This window comes from Malaclemys terrapin, chromosome 17 (genome assembly GCF_027887155.1).
Source record: "Malaclemys terrapin pileata isolate rMalTer1 chromosome 17, rMalTer1.hap1, whole genome shotgun sequence".
NCBI classification, from domain to species: Eukaryota; Metazoa; Chordata; order Testudines; family Emydidae; genus Malaclemys; species Malaclemys terrapin.
In genome coordinates this window covers 26,701,006-26,718,171 of record NC_071521.1, presented here as the reverse complement: position 1 = coordinate 26,718,171, position 17,166 = coordinate 26,701,006, and the positions used below count along the sequence as shown (strand labels likewise).

Here is a 17,166-nt window from a genome sequence, read left to right as displayed (position 1 = left end):
CCCTATCCCTGCCCCCACATCCCCCTGCAACCCGCTCAGCCTTCCCCCCACATACCCTCACAGTCCCCATGCGCTGTCCAGGCCCTGAACCATGGCCTCAGCCAGTCTGCCTGTGGCTCGGCTTCAGCCTCCTGGAGCCCAGCGGGAGGTGGCAGCCAGCGTCAGGAGGGCAGCCTGCCTGCCACATGCAGACAGAGCGTGGGGACGGGGCGGCCCTCGCGCAGGCCTCAGCCCCGCTGGCAGCAGTGGGAGATGGCGCCATTTTGATGAAGGGACAATTGGCGCCTTTGGCCACGTTTCCATGGGACAGGTGAGAAGCCCCCACAATCCCGAGTCACAATCAGAGCGCGAGGGTGGCCGCGCTGCTGCCCCTGTTGTGCATGGGGTCGGCCCAGCACGCCCAGCTGATGGGGTGATCCTGTCACGGAGTGTGGGGGGACTCAGGGTCCTGCACCCCCGGCTTCCTGCGATTCACCATGACTCTCAGCCAGCCAGTAAAGCAGAAGGTTTATTTAGATGACAGGGACACAGTTCAAGACAGGTCCCGCAGGCACAGAAAACAGGACCCCCTCAGTTAGGTCCATCTTGGGGTCCTCGGGCACCCCAGCCCCCTTGGGAGTTCCGAGCCCTGTCTGCCTCCCAGCCATTCCACCAGCCAGCTCCTGAAACTCTCCCTTCAGCAACCCCTCCCACAGCCTTTGTTCAGTTTCCTGGGCAAAGGTGTCACCTGGCCTCTAACCCCTTCCTGGGTTCTCATGTTCCATGCTCAGGTATTCTCCGGTCAGTCTCCCATCCCCCAATGCAGACTATCCTAGCCACACTCCCCTGTCAGCATTCAAAGACCACAGTAAGAACAGTCCCAGTTCGTCACAGATGCGTAGCCAGAATCAGCCAGAATCCACTAGAAGCTGCTTTACCAATTTGTTGGGGCAGCCAGACTTATGGGGCCGGCTGCACCTGGCATTCGGGGTGTGCGGGCGGGGGGGAGGAGGCAGCATGAATTGCATGTGGGAGATTCATTCGTTGTTTGTGTGACAGCACAAACTCCCCCTCATCCCAAAACCTGGTCCCCAAATGAGCAGACTGGAGCACATCACACTAAGCAAACTGGTGCCACGTGCAACAAAATAAACAGGTCCCATCTCATGTCCTTTGTTGCACATTTTGATGGCGTGTGCCAGGTGCTGGCAGGTTGCAGGGTCGAGAAGTGTGCATGCGGGTGAACCGCCTGGGTGCTCTTTTCCAGAACTATACGGACGTGGAGCTGTTCCCTCTAATGCACCAGTTCCTGCCCCCTGTATCCCAGCCAGAGAGCTGGGACACAGAGAGCAGCTGCCTTGACAGTCACTGAATGAATCCAGTTTGATCCTCTTCCCTGTGGGACAGATGCAGCAGCAGCGCAGTCTCGCTCCAGCCCATCCCACTCAGGTATCTCCTCACCCAGCCGTGACCTGTCGGGACAATGGAGGGAGCGGGGGTTCAGTCTCTGTAACCCCACGTGCTAAGCAGGGGTTAGTGATACCAAATGGAACTGAAAGTCCGAGCGGGGTGGGGAGAGGGGTTCCCACCGGGTGTGTGGGTTTGGTGAAAGGCGCCTACAAAACGTTGGGTCTGCCCAGTGCTTAAAGACAGAGCTGACTGGACTCAGCTGGAAGTCCTGGTTTCTTCTCAGTGATCCCTAGAGCTGAAAACACTGTGAAGCCGGTTTTCCTGGGCACCATAGAGCCAGTGCTGTGGTGAAAGACAGTACAGGGGGGAGCAGCAGCGAGGTTGCCCCTAGCCAGGGAAGTCACTAAGAGCTGGACTCACTCCGGCTGTGGACAGTGTGGAGCCACCAGCAATGTGCCACTTTGGACAGTGTGGAGCCACCAGGAATTTGCCATCTGCTGATTGAGTCAGCAACAGCAGGATGAAACAGTTCCCATAGACTAACATAGGAATTAATTCCTATAAGAATGGACTCTAAAGACTGAGGACTTTGAGTCTCTGGTTCTGCTGCCAACCTCCAGGAGCATCAGGTGCACTTGACATGGACTTGGCTCCATCCTCATGACCAAGTTATCTGGCCAGTAACTTGGCATGAGCAACTTCTAGGCTGGTAACTATAACACCTAAACAGAACTTGAATGAATGATTGTGTGAATGAATATATATATATTCATTCACACAATCATATATATATATATGTGTGTGTGTGTGTGTGTGTATAAGGAATAAGTAGTGATAGGAATAAGTAGTCAAACAACTTTGTTTACTTTTATCTTTTGCTTTATCATTATATTTACAATAAATGTGGCATCTTTGCCTTATCCCTCTTAATAAGTTCCTGCTGGTTTTTATTCTATTGGTATAACAATTGTTCAGCACTTAGGTGTTCTGCAGGAGCAGTTTTGTAAATACTTTCTTGAAGTGGACAAAGACAAATGTAATCAATAACCCAGTTCAATGTTAAGCTGAACCCCACAAATACGCTGCTCTCTAAAGGAGAGGAAAGCCTTATCACCTTGTCACGCAACAAGGAACTGCAGCACAAATTTTCACAATTGTCAGTTGCAGACTTTTGGTTAACAGTGGGATCTGAGTTTTGTAAGTTAACACAACAGGCTCTTAAAGCTCTCATTTCTTTTTCATTTCTCATTTCATCTCAGCATTAAGCACAATCCAAAGTATCACTGAGTCCTGTCTTTCTGTTGAAGACATCTTACCTCTCTTCCTTTCTGCATTGCAACCTGGAATTCCACTACTTTGTATAACAAAGAAACAAACACACCCCTTCCACTCATAAAATAGGACTAATGGATATTATATTGTTTGGTGTCATGTTTCCTACAATGTTTGTGAAGTTGTATTTTAGTTGCTTCCATTTGTACTATTTTTAACTTAAAATTAATACTTTTGAAACCAATACTGATCTGTATTCATCAAATCCCTTCTACTTTTTTATTAGTTTTTTGGAACATAGAGGATTTTCAGTTTGTTGTATTGTTTTAGTAAACTATGGGGAGATGAAGTAATTCTTTTCATAGCTCAGGGAGGCTCACTATGACAAAGTTTAAGAACCCTTGATATATAGAGAGATATAAATATATTTTTCACATTACCTCTGTTCCAATTGCATATTCCGGGTTTAAATAATCTTGAAATTTAACCAATTATTCATTCCAGATTTTGGAGTCTCCTATTTTGAAAGATAGCAGATGGCAAAATAATCTTTTGTGCAGGCCTGACGCCTTGTTCACATTCCTCGTAAGATGCTAGTCTATTATTAACAAAGAAGCATACACTAATGATACATTGGCTTTCAAACCGTAAGCAAATTCAGCCATGTTTCAATGATAAAAATTTAAAACCGCAAGTACATGAACTCACTTTGCTTAGTAATACACATTTTACATGACAGTTCGAACTGGCCCAACTACTGTTTTCTATAATGTCTGTATAGTCAATTGCATACTCAATTGTCCATATGTGGTAGACTGAAATGTAATTGACAATCTGTTATTAGGGTGACCAGATGTCCCGATTTTATAGGGACAGTCCCGATTTTTGGGTCTTTTTCTTATATATGTTTCTTATATTGTCCCCCACCCCCTGTCCCGATTTTTCACATTTGCTGTCTAGTCACCCTATCTGTTATTAATAAACCACTTTATCTTCTTCGGATGCCCAGGGAGGTCTTCATTGTACTGATATCTTTTGTTGTCTTCGGTCTGTGGGGTGCACCCTTAAACAGCTTAACTTACTTAACATAATAAAGTTTCTGCTAGTTTATTTTACATTTCACTTGTTTTAATAGCCCAAATTTAATACACAGATTAATTTAGTTTGTTCACATTGTAATAGGGACCAAATATTTTATAACACAAGCTATGCTTTTGTTCTCTGATTTTTCTTTAGCACAATGTACCATTTTAGGTTCCTTTGCAGTTGTTGCATAAACACTCATTTTCATTTAACATGTGCATCATAAAATTTGTTGACTGCTAAAATAGAGGCTCCCAAGCTTCTGTGAGAACATGTATTGCTCTCCCACGAGAAGCACTTTGTTTTTGACAAAAGAGTAACAGAATTTTTAATCAAGCTCTTTAAAGTTAATTTGCTTGTGATAGCAATTCAACTTTTATTAACTGTGTGAAAGCTCTCTAATAACCCTACTTCTCATTAACATCAAATTAAATAGTATAAAATTAAATCAAAATGAAGTTTAACTGCAAGTATGTGCAAAAACCTTGAAGGTGCTAAGCTTTTATGATACAGTTCTTGGTTGTGCTTGGGAGATAAAGGTAGAAACCTATTGAAATTATTTGGTTATTTTTAACATTTTGCAACATAGCTAGACATTATATATATATATTATATTTTTGACAGTTTTGCGAGCACATTCATAATTATATTTTAATATCTAATATCTAATCAAGCTGTTTTTTAATGTTTCCCCTACAGTTTTATCTTTGAAATTAAAAAAAAAATCCTGTGATTAATAGATGAGAATCCTTTTTGTTTACAATAGCATTGCTTGTTTATGCAGAAATATACGTACATATATTTGCAACTGAAGCATTTTTGAAATTTGAAAAAATGAATTGGTATAATTATGTCTAAAACCCAATAGTGTGGTAGATTTTTTAAAGTAAAATTTGGCTTTTGTTGCAATTAAACAAACAAAAAAATCATTTGACACACAAAACAATGACACAGGATAACAGGCATGACATACAGGCTAAAATAAAGTTACAATTAAAGACAAATGATCCCAGAACTGTATTGATGTAAGCAGAGTCAGGATGAGCTCTACCCTGACATCTAGTGGTGAGTTGTGGGAAAGGACTTCAGGGGCTGATCTCGTTTGCATGGGCACACCCACCCTGCCTACCATGATGGGACGGCTTGCCCAAATGGTCACTTTGGCTGCTGTGGGATCCCCAGTCTCTTTGTTATTGGGGCAGAAGTAATAAAGTGGTGTTATCCTGGTTATGTGAATCAAGGACAGTAGAACTGCACTTGGCATTTTATGATGGAGGGATTCAACCTCAACTAAGTAGCACTTGCTAGGCAGGGGACATGGGTTCCAAAGTCAAGTGAGCAGAGAGAGGTTGGGGGTAGTTATTTATTAGAGAAGTTGTTGTGTAATAATAAGAGAACTAATTTTGACTCTGGTAATGATTTCAGCTCTGCAGCAAAAATCCTGATTTCTAGGTCTAAGTGTTAGACTCACTTTGGGCTAGTGGTGCACTAGCGCTGAGGCTCCTCTGCTACCAGCTAAAATCACTAGGTGTGTTAAGTAATGAGGGGACCTGAAAATAAATTGGTGAGTAGCTAGCAGAATGGTTAGTGGGGTGGTGAGTGTCTAGCAGGATGGCTTGCAGTGAAGACTACAGCAGAATCCTATGGACAGGGCATGGTAGTCATCTGTTGACACAAGCATGTAAGGTGCCCCCATATCCCCCCTTTCTGGCCAGGTGGGAACTCTGGGGGGTGGCACTGACCAAGGGCAGAAACAGTGGGAGGGGTGACTTTTGGTTGCTGGGCTCAAGAACCACTCTGGGGCTGCACTGACCAGGGACAGAAACTGGGTTGCTGGACTTAAGACCTAGAGGCGGGTGGAGTGGGGGAGGACACTACCAAACTTACTTGGGGGTGGGCGTTTTGCTCATGGTTTGTGTTAGGAATCCTGTTTGTGGTGTTTCCCCAACATAATGCTGCATTGTTTCTCTCTGTTATTAAAAGGCTTTTGCTACACTCAGACTCTGTGCTTGCAAGAAGGGAAGTACTGCCTCTTAGAGGCGCCCAGGGGGGTGGTATGTATTTGTCATAGGTCACTGGGTTGGGGCTCAAGCTGGTTTTGCATTGTGTTATTGGAATGGAACCCCTAGATACTGAACCTGGCCCTTGTTGCTGCCAACTCTGACAGGCAGAAGGGTTACATTTATAACTATACAATATAAGGAATTGAGAGCTTAAACTTATTGAGGCAATTGTATTTGAGAAAAGAGACAGCTAAACGAAAGAAAAATTTAAATAAGTAAGTTATTACCTTTTTATTTAAAACTTTTTAATAAGAATTGATAAAAATTCCTAGAAAGTTATGTGCCCACTTTTTATATTAATTTAGTTAACTTAAAGCAATTTCCATTACTTCATATTACTTTTATTTTTAAAATGCTGCTATTTAAAATAAGGACAGCCCATGTTTCAAATATTAGTTAGTGGCTGGGAGTAGAAGCAGAGTCTGCATTTCTGTTGCCTGGCAACTGTATCTTCAGATAGCTATGAGAATTTCCAACTGTTTCATTCCAGAAGGGTTGAAATAATTCATTTACTGGTCTCATTTAAAGTAACATTACCACATGCAGCATTTGGATGATTTTTTTCATTGCTCAGTTTCTTCCTGCAATGAGGGTCTTTGTAATAAGTATAAGTTTTAATTTTTAAAACCAAGAGAGGGCTGAAGGGGCTGAGGGACACAGCCTAGCAAGGGAGGGAGGCACGAGCCAAGAATGATTAATTAACTCTGTGGGGTCATTTTAAAGTACAGGCACCCACAAATTTAACAAGCAAACTGAGAGAGGATATAAAGAAAGGCTTACCTCTCCCACCACAACAATAATGTTTCCTGGAAGGCAGGATCTGGGAGCTCTTGAACGAGAGGGGAGTTCAGTCTCCAGAGTCTGCTCAGCCTGGGGCATATTGCCAGTGAGGGGTGAGGATGCCAGGTGGGGGGTGGTTACTGTGATTTCTCAGAGCTCTAACTGAGCACAGAGACCCCTCAGACCCTGACATGGGAGGTGGGGCCTAAATACAGTTTCCTCTTCCAAAGCCCCTCTGTACTCAAGGATTCAGATCTGGGGTTTTCAAGTGTCCTGCCCCCTCCCTCCCCTGCTGTGTGCGATTCCCCCAGGGGGTCTCTGGCAGGGATGGGTGACAGGGATTCTGATTTAAACAGTGAGTTAGGGAAGGGATTTTCCTCACTTCAGGGGGCTGATGGAGTAAAACTCTTGAGTTCCTCCATCCCTTACTCTTATTAGCATGTCTTCCCCTCTGCAGCCTGGTTAGGGGCGGCAGGGGTCCAGGTATTACCACAGTGGGGCCCCTGGGGCTGAGTGCCATTTTCTGTCTATAAACAGATTTTTACCCCACAGGGATTCACCAGGCTGAGTGGGGCTGGAGGTGAGAGGACACCCCAGAAATCACCCAGAAACCAGATCTCACATTCAATGCTACGAGTGTCTGGAGTACCCTGGGCTGGAGCTTGAACCATGCAGAGCTCACAATCCAGCTGTCTGTAGTGTCATAGAGAATAACATGAGGGGGAAAGGGGTCCAGGAGAGCTGGCTGTATTTTAAAGAATCCTTATTGAGGTTGCAGGAACAAACCATCCTGATGTGTAGAAAGAATAGTAAATATGGCAGGCGACCAGCTTGGCTTAACAGTGAAATCCTTGCTGATCTTAAACGCAAAAAAGAAGCTTACAAGAAGTGGAATATTGGATAAATGACCAGGGAGGAGTATAAAAATATTGCTCAGGCATGCAGGAGTGAAATCAGGAAGCCCAAATCACACTTTGAGTTGCAGCTAGCAAGAGACGTTAAGAGTAACAAGAAGGGTTTCTTCAGGTATGTTAGCAACAAGAAGAAAGTCAAGGAAAGTGTGGGCCCCTTACTGAATGAGAGAGGCAACCTAGTGACAGAGGATATGGAAAAAGCTAATGTACTCAATGCTTTTTTTGCCTCTGTCTTCACAAACAAGGTCAGCTCCCAGACTACTGCACTGCGTAGCACAGTATGGGGAGGAGGTGACCAGCCCTCTGTGGAGGAAGAAGTGGTTTGGGACTATTTAGAAAAGGTGGACGAGCACAAGTCCATGTGGCCAGATGCACTGCATCCAAGGGTGCTCCCTGTCCCAGGGATGCTAAAGGAGTTGGCGGATGTGATTGCAGAGCCATTGGCCATTATCTTTGAAAACTCATGGCGATCGGGGGGAGGTCCCAGATGACTGGAAAAAGGATAATGTAGTGCCCATCTTTAAAAGAAGGGAAGAAGGAGGATCTGGGAAACTACAGGCCAGTCAGCCTCACCTCAGTCCCTGGAAAAATCATGGAGTAGGTCCTCAAGGAATCAATTCTGAAGCACTTAAAGGAGAGGAAAGTGATCAGGAACAGTCAGCATGGATTCACCAAGGGCAAGTTAAGCCTGACTAATCTAATTGCCTTCTATGATGAGATAATTGGCTCTGTGGATGAGGGGAAAGCAGTGGACAGTCTCATTTGACACATTTGATATGGTCTCCCACAGTATTCTTGTCAGCAAGTTAAAGAAATATGGGCTGGATGAATGGACTATAAGGCGAATAGATCGTTGGGCTCAATGGGTAGTGATCAATGGCTCCATGTCTAGTTGGCAGCTGGTATCAAGTGGAGTGCCCCAAGGGTCGGTCCTGGGGCCGGTTTTGTTCAATATCTTTATTAATGATCTGGAGGATGGCGTGGACTGCACCCTCAGCAAGTTTGCAGATGACACTAAACTGGGAGGAGTGGTAGATACTCTGGAGGGTAGGAATAGGATACAGAGGGACCTAGACAAATTAGAGGATTGGGCCAAAGAAACCTGATAAAGTTCAACAAGGACAAGTGCAGAGTCCTGCACGTAGGATGGAAGAATTCCATGTACTGCTACAGAATAGGGACCGAATGGCTAGGTAGCAGTTCTGCAGAAAAGGACTTGGGGTTACAGTGGATGAGAAGCTGGATATGAGTCGACTGTGTGCCCTTGTTGCCAAGAAGGCTAACAGCATTTTGGATTGTATAAGTAGGGGCATTGCCAGCAGAGGGATAGCTAGGGGAAGGGATAGCTCAGTGGTTTGAGCATTGGCCTCCTAAACCCAGGCTTGTGAGTTCAATCCTTGAGGGGGCCACTTATGGATCTGGGGCAAAATCAGTACTTGGTCCTGCTAGTGAAGGCAGGGGGCTGGACTTGATGACCTTTTGGGGTCCCTTCCAGTTCTAGGAGATAGGATATCTCCATATATTAGATCAAGGGACATGATCCTTCGGCATTGGCGAGGCCTCATCTGGAGTACTGTGTCCAGTTTTGAGCCCCACACTACAAGAAGGATGTGGAAAAATTAGAAAGAATCCAGCGGAGGGCAACAAAAATGATTAGGGGTCTAGAGCACGTGACTTATGAGGAGAGGCTAAGGGAACTGGGATTGTTTAGTCTGCAGAAGAGACAAATGAGGGGGGATTTGATAGCTGCTTTCAACTACCTGAAAGGGGGTTCCAAAGAGGATGGATCTAGACTATTCTCAGTGGTTCCAGATGACAGAACAAGAAGCAATGGTCTCAAGTTGCAGTGGGGGAGGTTTAGGTTGGATATTAGGAAAAACTTTCTCATTAGGAGGGTGGTGAAGCACTGGAATGGGTTACCTAGGGAGGTGGTGGAATCTCCTTCCTTAGAGGTTTTTAAGGTCAGGCTTGACTTAGTTGGGGATTAGTCCTGCTTTGAGCAGGGGGTTGGACTAGATGACCTCCTGAGATCCCTTCCAACCCTGATATTCTATTATTCTAATTCTCCCTTGCATGGCCCTGCCCAGGGCTGGATTGTCAGAGGTCTCCGCCCCCTCCTTGGCTGCACTTGGATTTGGGAGTGCCTAGTGCCTCTCGGAATCAGCCCAGATGGGCCCTGGCACAAGACAGAACATTGAATTTTTTTCCTGTTTCTCGGTCTGTGCAAGGAAAATAGTTTTTCTCTGTGCAATGGCCACGAGGTGTCAGCACAGGCTCAGGAAGTAGGAAACTTGCACAGAGACCTGACTCAGCTCCAGTCATTTGTGCTGCAAATAGATATTATATCCATGGGACAGGGAGGAAAATGGGACATTGATTCCCTTCAGGCAGGTTTCTGCTTCTTTCCCAGCTGGGTCCTGCCAATCCCAGCAAGATGTGAGAGACTAAAGCCCTGCCCTGAATAACCCTTGGATACAGGCTCTTTTCTCAGAGGCAGCTGCAAATGTTACTTATTTGCAGCTCAACCAGTGCCCCATACCCTTGCCTGTGCTCAGTCCTGGCAGCTGCATTGTGAATGTGCAATGATGCTGTAGGTGGAGAAGTTGCAGTGTAGGTAGGTTTGAGGGGTGGATGCAATAAGTATCCAGGTGGTGCCAATCAATGTAACTTAAATGGCACAGCACTAGCCTCCCTGTCAACCACCAATGGGCCTGATAAACTTTAATTATGTTTGGATTCTATAGAGTGGAGGAGCCGGGATCCAGTCTCCTTGGGGAGGGTCTTTTTGGCAAGGTTTTTGTGTCTATGAAGCAATGAATGAAAGGCTGTCTCTAAACCGAAGGGGGAGGGGTCTTTTGGTAAGGAGGGTAGAAGAATATAAACATCCAGTGAGGATGAGGTTTGAACCTACACATGTGAAACAATGTGGATTAAATGGCTAGTACCGTAACTAGTCAGGCACTTCATTTGTAAAGGCACGGAAGTGAAAATCTATGGCTAGCAGAGTTAAGGACATAAGAAGGAGTTTTTAAAAAATCTATTAGTAATTAAAAGAATTCTGACAATGCAACTGCTGTAGGGTCAAGTCATACTGTCTAGAAGTTTCAGCAGAAAAATGTAGAGCTCAAACTCTGTGTTTGGGGGAGGGGTGTGTTTCTCCTTTTAAATATCTTTGATCATTTTTGAAGGTAAAAATCATAGAATCATAGAATATCAGAGTTGGAAGGGACCTCAAGAGGTCACCTAGTCCAACCCCCTGCTCAAAGCAGGACCAATTCCGAACTAAATCATCCCAGCCAGGGCTTTGTCAAGCCGGGCCTTAAAAACCTCCAAGGAAGGAGACTCCACCACCTCCCTAGGTAACGCATTCCAGTGTTTCACCACCCTCCTAGTGAAACAGTGTTTCCTAATATCCAACCTGGACCTCCCCCACTGCAACTTGAGACCATTGCTCCTTGTTCTGTCATCTGCCACCACTGAGAACAGCCGAGCTCCATCCTCTTTGGAACCCCCCTTCAGGTAGTTGAAGGCTGCTATCAAATCCCCCCTCATTCTTCTCTTCTGGAGACTAAACAATCCCAGTTCCTTCAGCCTCTCCTCATAAGTCATGTGCTCCAGACCCCTAATCATTTTTGTTGCCCTCTGTTGGACTCTTTCCAATTTTTCCACATCCTTCTTGTAGTGTGGGGCCCAAAACTGGACACAGTATTCCAGATGAGATCTCACCAATGTCGAATAAAGGGGAACGATCACGTTCCTCGATATGCTGGCAATGGCCCTACTTATACAGCCCAAAATGCCGTTAGCCTTCTTGGCAACAAGAGCACACTGTTGACTCATATCCAGCTTCTCGTCCACTGTGACCCCTACGTCCTTTTCTGCAGAACTGCTACCTAGCCATTCGGTCCCTAGTCTGTAGCAGTGCGTGGGATTCTTCCGTCCTAAGTGCAGGACTCTGCACTTGTCCTTGTTGAACCTCATCAGGTTTTTTTTTGGCCCACTCCTCTAATTTGTCTAGGTCCCTCTGTATCCGATCCCTACCCTCTAGTGTATCTACCACGCCTCCTAGTTTAGTGTCATCTGCAAACTTGCTGAGAGTGCAGTCCACACCATCCTCCAGATCATTAATAAAGATATTAAACAAAACCGGCCCCAGGACCGACCCTTGGGGCACTCCGCTTGAAACCGGCTGCCAACTGGACATGGAGCCATTGATCACTACCCATTGAGCCCGACGATCTAGCCAGCTTTCTATCCACCTTACAGTTCATTCATCCAGCCCATACTTCTTTAACTTGGCGGCAAGAATACTGTGGGAGACCGTATCAAAAGCTTTGCTAAAGTCAAGGAATAACACATCCACTGCTTTTCCCTCATCCACAGACCCAGTTATCTCATCATAGAAGGCAATTAGGTTAGTCAGGCACGACTTCCCCTTCGTGAATCCATACTGACTGTTCCTGATCACTTTCCTCTCCTCTAAATGTTTCATAATTGATTCCTTGAGGACCTGCTCCATGATTTTTCCAGGGACCGAGGTGAGGCTGACTAGCCTGTAGTTCTCCGGATCCTCCTTCTTCCCTTTTTTAAAGATGGGCACTACATTAGCCTTTTTCCAGTCATCTGGGACCTCCCCCCGATCGCCATAAGTTTTCAAAAATAATGGCTGATGACTCTGCAATCTCACCCACCAACTCCTTCAGCACCCTCGGATGCAGCGCATCCGGCCCCATGGACTTGTGCACGTCCAGTTTTTCTAAATAGTCCCGAACCACTTCTTTCTCCACAGAGGGTTGGTCACCTTCTCCCCATATTGTGCTGTCCAGTGCAGCAATCTGGGAGCTGACCTTGTTTGTGAAGACAGAGGCAAAAAAATCATTGAGTACATTAGCTTTTTCCACATCCTCTGTCACTAGGTTGCCTCCCTCATTCAGTAAGGGGCACACACTTTCCTTGACTTTCTTCTTGTTGCTAACATACCTGAAGAAACCCTTCTTGTTACTCTTAACATCTCTTGCTAACTGCAACTCCAAGTGTGATTTGGCCTTCCTGATTTCACTCCTGCATGCCTGAGCAATATTTTTATACTCCTCCCTGGTCATTTGTCCAATCTTCCACTTCTTGTAAGCTTCTTTTTTGCGTTTAAGATCAGCAAGGATTTCACTGTTTAGCCAAGCTGGTCGCCTGCCATATTTACTATTCTTTCTACACGTCGGGATGGTTTGTTCCTGCAACCTCAATAAGGATTCTTTAAAATACAGCCAGCTCTCCTGGACCCCTTTGCCCTTCATGTTATTCTCCCAGGGGATCCTGCCCATCCATTCCCTGAGGGAGTCAAAGTCTGCTTTTCTGAAGTCCACGATCCGTATTCTGCTGCTCTCCTTTCTTCCTTGTGTCAGGATCCTGAACTCGACCATCTCATGGTCACTGCCTCCCAGGTTCCCATCCACTTTCGCTTTCCCTACTAATTGTTCCCTATTTGTGAGCAGCAGGTCAAGAAGAGCTCTGCCCCTAGTTGGTTCCTCCAGCACTTGCACCAGGAAATTGTCCCCTACACTTTCCAAAAACTTCCTGGATTTTCTGTGCACCCCTGTATTGCTCTCCCAGCAGATATCAGGGTGATTAAAGTCTCCCATGAGAACCAGGGCCTGCGATCTAGCAACTTCTGCTAGTTGCCAGAAGAAAGCCTCGTCCACCTCATCCCCCTTGTCTGGTGGTCTATAGCAGACTCCGACCATGACATCACCCTTGTTGCTCACACTTCTCAACTTTATCCAGAGACTCTCAGGTTTTTCTGCAGTTTCATACCGGAGCTCTGAGCAGTCATACTCCTCTCTTATATACAACGCAACTCCCCCACCTTTTTTGCCCTGCCTGTCCTTCCTGAACAGTTTATATCCATCCATGACAGTACTCCAGTCATGTGAGTTATCCCACCAAGTCTCTGTTATTCCAATCGCATCATAGTTCCCTGACTGTGCCAGGACTTCCAGTTCTCCCTGCTTGTTTCCCAGGCTTCTTGCATTTGTGTATAGGCACTTAAGATAACTCATCGATCGTCCCTCTTTCTCAGCATGAGACAGGAGTCCTCCCCTCTTGCGCTCTCCTGCTCGTGCTTCCTCCCAGGATCCCATTTCCCCACTTACCTCAGGGCTTTGGTCTCCTTCCCCCGGTGAACCTAGTTTAAAGCCCTCCTCACTAGGTTAGCCAGGCTGCTGGCGAAGATGCTTTTCCCTCTCTTCGTTAGGTGGAGCCCCTCTCTGCCTAGCACTCCTCCTTCTTGGAACACCATCCCATGGTCGAAGAATCCAATCTCTCCGACACCACCTGCGTAGCCATTCGTTGACTTCCACGATTCGACGGTCCCTACCCAGGTCTTTTCCTTGCACCGGCAGGATAGACTTGCGCCTCAAACTCCTTTATCCTTCTTCCCAGAGCCACGTAGTCTGCAGTGATCTGCTCAAGGTCATTCTTGGCAGTATCATTGGTGCCCACGTGGAGAAGCAGGAAGGGGTAGCGATCCGAGGGCTTGATGAGTCTCGGCAGTCTCTCCTTCACATCGTGTATCCTACCTCCTGGCAAGCAGCAGACCTCTCGGTTTTCCCGGTCGGGGCGGCAGATAGATGACTCAGTCCCCCTGAGGAGGGAGTCCCCGACCACCACCACCCTCCTCCTCCTCTTGGGAGTGGTGGTCGTGGAACCCCCATCCCTAGGACAGTGCATCTTTTGCCTTCCAATCGGTGGAGTCTCCTTCTGCTCCCTTCCCTCAGATGGGTCATCTAGTCCACTCTCCGCATTAGTACCTGTAGAGAGAACATGGAAACGATTGCTCACCTGTATCTCCATTGCTAGTGCATGGACGCTCCTCTTTCTCCTTCTGGAAGTCACATGCTGCCAAACCTCCTCACAATCCTTCTGTCCCTGCTGCACCTGCTCTGAATCTTCAGAATATTGTGGCCGTAGAAGCATCTCCTGACGTCTGTCCAGGAAATCTTCATTTTCCCTTATGCAACGCAGAGTCGATACTCGTTTCTCCAGCCCTCGAACCTTCTCTTCCAATATGGAGACCAGCTTGCACTTTGTACAGACAAAGTCGCTTCTGTCCTGTGGAAGAAAGACAAACATGGCACAACCTGTGCAGGTTACAACAGCTGATCGCTCACCTTCCACATCACCGTCCTCTTAAGAGCTTCCTCATCTGTTGCAGGAACTACTCAGAGAAACCTGCAGATGAAAGCCTCAGTGAGCTCTCCCTAGGCGAACTCCCAGGCAAACTCCCGCTGTTAGCCTCTGCTGTTCGCCGCTCAGCTGGTTCGCTGCTGACTGCTCTTATGTACCAGTCAGGACCACTCAAGGCCCACCTGGAACAAAGCACTCCCAGTTGGTACAAGACCAAGTAAAAGGAAGAAGACTTGAAAATCTGCATGAAAGCGTGAGGATCTCTGACTGCCAGGGCAGGGGGGAGATTTTCATTGAGAGGGATTAAGGGATAAAATAGTCTTTTGCTGGAGCAAAGGGAGAGCTTTTTGCAGTTTAATTTTACCAATTGATAAACCCACCATCCTGCTACTGCCCCAGCTCAGAGTCCATTGTCACCTCCCCTAAATACTGGCAAAGCATCTTGGTGGCCCTGAGACACACCCCTTAGTCTGGCCCTTCTCTCACATGCAAAACCTTCACTGATGCCAGAGCAGCCACCTCCCAATTAGGTCCCCTGGCAGTCACAGCTCTTCGAGCAGCTCCTCTGGGTGATGCCCTCAGTGTCTGTGCAAAAACACCTAGCAGCTTTTTCCTCCTTGGGCCAGTGGTGAGTTTCCCTGCCTCTCACACAGGAGCCCAGGTGTTGATTCCCCAACAAGGAGGCTGCAATTTTGACACAAATATCCAAAGTTGGACACTGAGGTCTGGCCTATACTAGGAATTTCCTTTGGTGGAGCTACGTTGCTCAGGGGTATAAAAAAAGCCACCCCTTGAGTTATGCAGCTATTGACCTTACCCCAGGTGTAAACCAGTGCTAGACTGACTCCCATCACCATAGCTACTGCCTCTCAGCATAGCTACTGCCAATGGGAGAAGCCTTCTCACCACTGTAGGTAGCATCTTCACTGAGGAGCTGTAATGGGGCAGCTGCACCGCTGTAGTGTTTTAAGAGCACACAAGCCCTGACTCAGATCTTCCTTCTGATCAGCCCTTTCCTTTGTGCAGATCCATGAACAGCAAAACATTTCTGTGCCTCTTACAGAGGGGAGGGATAGCTCAATAGTTTGGCATTGGCCTGCTAAACCCAGGGTTGTGAGCTCACTCCTTGAGGGGACTGTTTAGGGATCTGGGGCAAAAAATTGGGGATTGGTTTTGCTTTAAGCAGGGGGTTGGACTAGATGACCTCCTGAGGTCCCTTCCAACCCTGATCTTTTATGACTACCTGAACCAGGACATTCAACTCTATTGAAACCTTCTCTCCTGCAATGGAAATGATCAGACAGAGGGAAGGTAGCCACCTTTCTCCCTGACAGTGAGATATTCGCTGTTGTTATTCCATGCTTTGGCCGGATGAGAACTGGAACATGCTAGGAGAGCACCTGCCCCACTGAGCTTTCTAGGCTGGTTGCAGACCCAATGTTGCAGACCCAATGTTGTTCACATGGCTTCACTTGGCTGAATCAAATTGAAATCTGAATCTTTGGAAGTTTGCCTGACACTGGTCATCTTGGCTGTTTCATGTTTCTGTAATGAGATGGCTGATTTACTTGTATATACCATCTCTGCTTTACCCTGGTCTGGGCAATCCTGACTGCCAAAAAAACTCTCACTGCTCAGCACTGAGTGATGCCCATAAGCCTATTTCAAGGACGATCCTGCCTGAATCCCACCCCTCCCCTTGTTTAAAAAAATGATTCTGGAATTTCTGGGGAGTTTTGAAAGCCATGATCACTAGGGAAAGATCCTGGCTCTGCTTAGGCATCCACTGCTGCAGAGATCTGCAGAGAGATCAGCAAACCTTGATTTGAAAGTGATTTGTATCCCACAGGCATGTTGAATACAGAAGAGGGCCTCATTGTGCTATTTGACAGTGGTGTAACTCCCTTGACTTCTATAGATCTACTCTGGATTTAACTGGCTTAACTGAGAGCAGAGTTTGGTTCAAGAGTCTCCATTCACTCTCAAAGTCAAAAAGCATTGATCCACAGATGGAGACCTTGGCACTTACTGTTAGCTCGAAGGAAGAGAAAATGACCTAGATGGAAAATCCCTCCTGGAAGATTGAAAGAAGACTTAATGTGTAACGTCACCAGGTCCTGGCCTCCCCAGGAAAAGAGATGAGAGAGTCTCCTTGTGCCACTGAGCCCTGGGGCAGGATGGAATGGAGCATGGAGCAGGATGGAGCTGTTGCAGGGTGAATTGCTAGTTGAGGATACCACCCAGGGACATTGCAATGCTTAACTTTTAGGCACCCTGCGGTGTCCAGGCTCCCCATACAATGCATGGGAAGAGTTAGATGTGTGTGTGTGTCTCTGTGTGTGTGTGTGTATATATACATAGGTATTAGATATTAGTTATTGGTCATAAATCAAATTGTGTTATCATAATAAACGTGGCATCTTGTCTTGTCCCCTGAAACGATCCTGTGTGGTTTTGTCTGCATAACAGGAGTTATGAACGCACGG

At 46.5% G+C, this 17,166-nt stretch overlaps 1 long non-coding RNA gene across 1 annotated transcript; it reads right to left on the bottom strand.

Moving 5' to 3' along the window:
* Positions 1–494: 494 nt before the first annotated feature.
* On the bottom strand, positions 495–6,658 carry LOC128825385 (uncharacterized). The gene is made up of 2 exons (XR_008442663.1): positions 6,588–6,658; positions 495–1,451 (listed from the first exon to the last, which is right to left on the bottom strand). It is a non-coding gene; the product is annotated as an uncharacterized LOC128825385 (long non-coding RNA).
* Positions 6,659–17,166: the final 10,508 nt, after the last annotated feature.